The following is a 6,605-nucleotide window of genomic DNA, read 5'->3' as shown; positions in this document are numbered from 1 at the left end:
CAAGCGGTCCCATTTAAAATCCAGTCTCCAAGATAGAATTTACGTGCACGGTGTATTATTACCATAGTTATTAAATCCGGTCCGACCTGCCAGTCGAACCGGTCAAACCAGTGAACCGGGCATTGGACCGGGCTGGGTTTTAAATTAGATCGTTTAAGCAATCAAATCGCTGACTAGTCAACGGACCGGCGGTTCGACCGGATGAAACCGAAAATCCAGCCGGTTTTGTCTAGGAACCGGATTTCGTATTAAAATTTTATTCCTTTACTAGAACTCGAACCTTGGACCTCTGGTCCTTGCAGCAACGCGCATACCACCAAGCTACTTCACCATTTGTTGATTGAGTAGCTTACTTATAATATATAAACGTTTTGTCAACTTTATCTTTTTTTTTATTTCTCTAAAATAAATTTATTTGGAATCTTTTAATAAAAATTTATGACCCCAAACTTTATAAGTTATAAAATGGACTTAAAAAATGACATATTACATAATTCATTTTAAAGACAAATATTATTTTTAATAATTTTTTACACTTAAAATTCATAAATAAGTTAGATAATTACACTAAACATAGATAAAATTTATACTTGAAGTTTGGTATATCACTAAATAACTTAATATTTTATTGATTCTTATATGAATTAATTATTTTATAGCAAATTAAATTATATGAGCATTTGTTATGACATTATTTATTATAATTTATATCATATATTTTATATCAAAAATTATGAAATATAATATTTAAATATAATTAGTGACCCACCGGTTCAACCACTCACCCATTGGTTGAACCAATAACCCGTTGACCCACCTCTTTTGCCGGGTTCCCTCCCGGGTTGGGTTTAATAACTATGATTATCACAACTAGACCCGTGTATACATAAATAATATGTACACACGAATAAAAAAATACACCCAAATGAACCGTATAAAACACTACAAATAAACCCGACAAATATATTGAATACTATACTACAATTGAAAAGAAATTACTAAATAAATGCGGAATAAATAAAAGAGAAAATGAAAGAACGCACCCGAAAATTGATAACGAAGTTCGGCCAATTTTGCCTAATCTCTAAGCACCACTCAATGCGGAATTTTTGTTTGTTTTTCCTTTTCAAAGTAGTAAGATGTGACCTAGTAATGGTACATCTCACTATCCCGATGGATTGGAATTGTTTGATGATTATTATGGTAATGTAAGTCTTGAGTAATATTATTAAAAAATGGAACGTCAACAGTTTTTAAGTGTTTCGTGCAAGGCAAAAAAAAAATCTATACACATGAACTTGTTTGAATTTTTATTTTTGAATTTTTGGCTAACAATTTTTGAAATATACTCTATACACATTTTCTAATCATCTTTTATATTTTACATACATTATATCATTACAGTGTTTTTTCTCATAAAAACTTCTAAAAGATACAATCCAAACGGGATATAATTTGTATGCATTTGTTTCCCAAGAAAACAACTTTTACAGAGCAGCTTTTTTTTTTTTACACCTTTTCTCATTTTGGTGGGTAGTAATGATAGCAAATTTCTCTGTGATTATTGAAAAAATTGAAGTCAGCAACCAGTAACTCCCCTAAAACAATGTTGCTAGACCGGAGTAGCAGCAAATTATTTTTGTGGAGTGTAATGGATCAAAGATGCAAAAATTATTTTATAATCCCATATCTGCAAAAGTATTAGCCATATTAGCATATAGTTCTTAATTTGAATCTCAAATCATCTTCTTTTACTCTACAATCTCTCTTGAATCTAAAAAGAGCATTATAAGGTGATTTTTTTGAGGGCATGGTGTAGCTGACGCAAATTGATGTGTTTAAATTTTCAAAGTGATATTTTTTTAATCCACCATTCGAGAATGATGCCTTGGACTTTTCAAAGTGCAATATCTACTAATCGAAAGTAGACGTAACAAAGTCTCTCTCTTCTTTTCTTTTCTTTTCTTTTGATGGACACTTTTCGTCAAAAACGTAGAATGTTTATTTGGCTGGGAGTGCTTCTTATTATTTATTAACAAGGTGGGGTTACTCATCAAATTGAACAAAAAACTAGGTAGCAATTGGATTTGGACAAAAAAAAAAAAAAAAAAAGGGGGTTTGGGCAAAGCATATTTGAGGTTTCGATGCGATTGTATGATTTTTGAATATTTTATCTGATCTGGTAAAAATTAGCATTATTTTGTTGTCTATATGAATTTTGTTCATATATGTCTATTCAATATATAAGTACACCCATGTATATAATCCCAAAAAAAAAAAGTACACCCCGCCAGTGTATATAAGCTTGCACCACATCTTGAAAGAAATAAAATAACAATATCATTTTTAGCAAAATTAATTTCGTAGGAATTCATATTTCTTGCGCATAAACCCCTCGATTGGGTGACCGAGTAACATTTGTTTGTCCTCCATTACATCAAATCAATATTTTGTGATGCGTCCCTAGCTCTAATGCATCTCTGTGGTTTTGAATATTTTGGATGTTTTTTGATCTATTATTTGGATATTTTATTATCTTTTAGGTGTTTTTTGAAATGTTTTTACTAGAAATGCTATAAATGTGTGTTTTTCAATACAAGGCAATGAAATTGTTAATGTGTGATTATGTCATCCCAAAATAAAACACATTTAAACACATTTTTTTGCCTTTTACACTTAAACTACTAGTAATATTTTGATTGTCAACATCATAACATAATATTAGTGTGATTTTTATTTTCTTTAACTATTCTTAATTTTAATAAAACTTAATATAATTCACAGTCAAAGATCTAACATATTTAGAACTTTTTTGTTTTCAAGCTTTTACATGATTCATAGCTCAAAATCTCACAGATAATGAAGGGTACTATCATATTTTAACAAAATTATTGTATACTCATAATATTATTACACCAATATCATAAGGATGATAGTACTTTTTGTGTACAACTAATGATTGGATGTATGACATGTATATTTTTATCTTATTGGTGATTTCTATATTCTTTGATGAATCATTTCAGACTCATGCAATCTCTATTTTTCTTTCTTTCTATCAATCATAGGGTGTATCTCATCGCTGCATTTCAACTAAAGAAGGATAAATCGTTAATTACTCTCAAATTATGAATTACAAGAAATTCTTAAATTACACTTGAATCTCTTCTAACTTTTGAGTTTTTCTTTTATCATACCCCTAATGCTTAGAGCCCATTTGAATTTCATTTTTGCAAATTTTGCAGAAAAAAAAATACCATTATAGTACTTTTTCATTATGCATTGCATTTGACGTAAAAAAAAAAGTTATTGGAAAATATATTAAGAAAATATCCCTAAAAAATTGGAAAAAAAAATTGCCAACGAGACCAGCAATCCAAACAAGGCTTCAGATTTCTTTGGTTGGTGGGAGTTTCAAAAACTTAGAAAATTAAATTCAATGTTGAGATCCATTTTTTAGTCAGATAGGAGCAAGATGATTGCTCAAAGATTTCTCAGTCCACGAAGAGTACCATTTTGGAAGATTACATCCATCTCAGATGCCAAATTGTTTGACCAAATGATCATCTACTGCTAGCACTTCTCCAGTGCCATCTTCATAAGTCCTAGCACTTGAGGAACTTGCAAAATGTTTAATGAAACTCTTCTCTTTTACAATTTCTGATTTGGCTAAATATGAAATTTACTTCTTCTCATCTCCATAGCCAATTTTATAGAGTATTTTTTTTTTTATTTTATAATCTCTTGTTTTCCAATTTGGTCCATTAAAAACAATTGATCTCCTATATCCATAAATTAGGTGATTTGAGGATTGTGGTGCTAGTCTAACTTTTTCCTTCTTCTTGTCCTCTTGTTCGACTCTCCCCAACACAAAATCGAGTACAAGGACTCATCTATCGTAATAGCACCACTTTTGTTGGGTATCAATATCAATATTGTTAACAAAATTTATATTGTTGATAATCAAAAATCTTATATTCAAAATAGTTGGGAGATGAAGTCCAATGCTTGAATGATGAAGGAATTTGTGCATTATGGAGATAAAGCTGCAAATTATCAAGTTATACTGGACAGTGAGTGATTATATTAATTGTTACCATATATAACTAAAAGATAAAATATATTTTCTGCACAAGTATTTAGTGTATGTACCTTGCACATCATACACATTGGTTGTCAAATGACTCAAATTAAGTGAAAAATACTGTAGAGGCTACATAGATGCTTGGTCGACTAGCTAGAAAATTGAAGTATGAAACTGAAAGATGAGATGAGAATAATTTTTTTGGCCCCATAACGAGAATATTCTTGCCTCGCCCCAGAATAAAGCCAAGACTAGAGACAATTGCTGAGACATAGGATTAGGTACAACAATGTAAATATTCGATTAGCTAGGTAAGACTTGAAAAAAAAAAAAAAGAAATATTGGATTGGATTATGTAAAATGCCAAGGAATGTCAGTGAACCTTCCAAGCAGGTTCTTAGCTAGGGCAATTAAGTATAAGTTCTACAAGTGTAATTGGTTTACAAATATGTGGAGAAATTTTGCTGAATTAAGTTTCTTAGCAAGTTATGGAGCAGATCCTGGATAAGGCAGCTCAATCAGAGACATAAACGCCTTGTATGAATCACTCCGGCAGGATCCAACCCTTCTGGATAAATATGATGAGCCATCATTTGTGGATACGCCTGCACACATAGCAGCAGCTGCTGGCTCCACCCACTTTGCCATTGAAGTCCTAAGGTTAAAGCCATCATTCCGCACGAAGCTCAACCCGGACGGGTATAGTCCACTGGACTTGGCACTTCGAAGCATGGTTCGAAGTCTCGGCCGAGACCGAGACGACTCGGCCGAGTCGTCACCGTTTCGGCCCCTACCGATACGATACCGTGACGAAACGATACCGAAATACTTGACACGCCAAGAAATCGACCGAGTCGTCACCGCGACGGATTGATTCGGCCGAGTCACACCGAGTCACTCCGAGTTATCCCGAATCAAGACAAGAAATCAGCCGAGTCACACCGCGACGGATTGATTTGGCCGTTTCTTTTGCTATTTTTTAATTTTTTTTATTTAGCATACTTTTTTATATTATTAACAATTTTTAGAATATTAAATACTTTAAAATTGGCGTCTCACCGAGACCGCGATCGATATGCCGAAACCGATGTGGAACGTTCCGGGCCGCGACCACGACCGCGACCGTGACTTTGAACCATGCTTCAAAGAGGAAAAAATAGAACAGTAAAATGGCTCATTAAGCATGATCCTGAGCTCATTCGCGTCAAAGGAAGAGAGGGGTTTACGCCTTTGCTACTGCCTCTTGTTCGCAGCTTGCTTCCTGGGTTCCGATGAGGTTGATGAGGGAGTTTATGATGAACACGATTATCTTCCATCTACTGCTGGAGGAGCTGGACTTAGGTGTGAGCGTGAGAGAAACTGAAAATGAAGGCGACGGCTGCCAGTATTTCTTTGCAGCACAAGATTTTGACATCATTGTTCGGGTACAGAGCAAGAATTGGGCACTGAAGCTCAAAACATATCCTAATCAAATACATCAAAGTTCTCTGTAGAGTATTACATTAACTTAATCTCCTTCCTTGACCTCACAACTAGACATAAAGGAAGTTCAAATAGCAAGGAACTTACGAAATGTTTAATGGAACACTTCTCTTTTCCAACTTCTGACTTGGCTATATGTGAAATTTACTTCTTGTCATCTCCATATCCAATTTTATAAAGTATTTTATTTTTATTTTATAATCTTTTGTTTTCCAATTTGGTCCATTAAAAACAATTGATCCTATATATATCGATAAATTAGGTGGTTTGAGGATCCTATAATCTTTTGTTTCCTTCTTCTTGTCCTCTTGTTCGACGCTCCCCAGCACAAATCAAGTACAAGCAACAAGGACTCATCTATTGTAATAGCACCACTTTTGTTTAGTATCAATATCAATATTGTTAACCATAGTGGCCGGAGAGCTTTTCTCACTATCATATTCAAGATTCAAATCGTGAACCTGGTAATTGGGATTGGAAAGGATACGGGAAGGGGTGAAAGGTAAAATAAAAATTTAAAATATCAATATTTTTTTAAAAAAAAATTAGGGCAAATTCCACTTTACCCCTCTGTGATTTAGTCTTTTTTTACATGACCCCCATATGGTTTCAAAAGTTATATATAACCCCGTCATGATTTAGATTAAAGTGTCAAAGTGACGGGAATGATCATTCGTAACGGAATCACCTAAAATATCAAAAATACCCTGATGTAAAGTTGAAAATTATTTATTAACCAAGAGGGGTTATGTGTATATTTTGAAAACCATAAGGGGGTTATATGGTAAAGTATTAAACTATAAGGGGGTTATATGGTAAAATATTAAACCATAAGGGGGTTAGTATGTCATGTATTTATAAGGATAATTTCAACATTTTTAGAAGTTCCGTTACGAATGACTATTTCCGTCACTTTGACATTTTAATCCAAACCATGATGGGGTTATATACAACTTTTGAAACCATAGGGGGGTTATGTAAAAAAAGACTAAACCACAGGGGGTAATTGTTGCGGATCAAAAATCCCAGATTTTAAAAA

The sequence above is a fragment of the Coffea arabica genome, chromosome 1c (assembly GCF_036785885.1).
Source record: "Coffea arabica cultivar ET-39 chromosome 1c, Coffea Arabica ET-39 HiFi, whole genome shotgun sequence".
Lineage (NCBI taxonomy): Eukaryota > Viridiplantae > Streptophyta > Magnoliopsida > Gentianales > Rubiaceae > Coffea > Coffea arabica.
The sequence above is the reverse complement of the archived record's forward strand: the minus strand, read 5'-3'. Positions refer to the sequence as shown.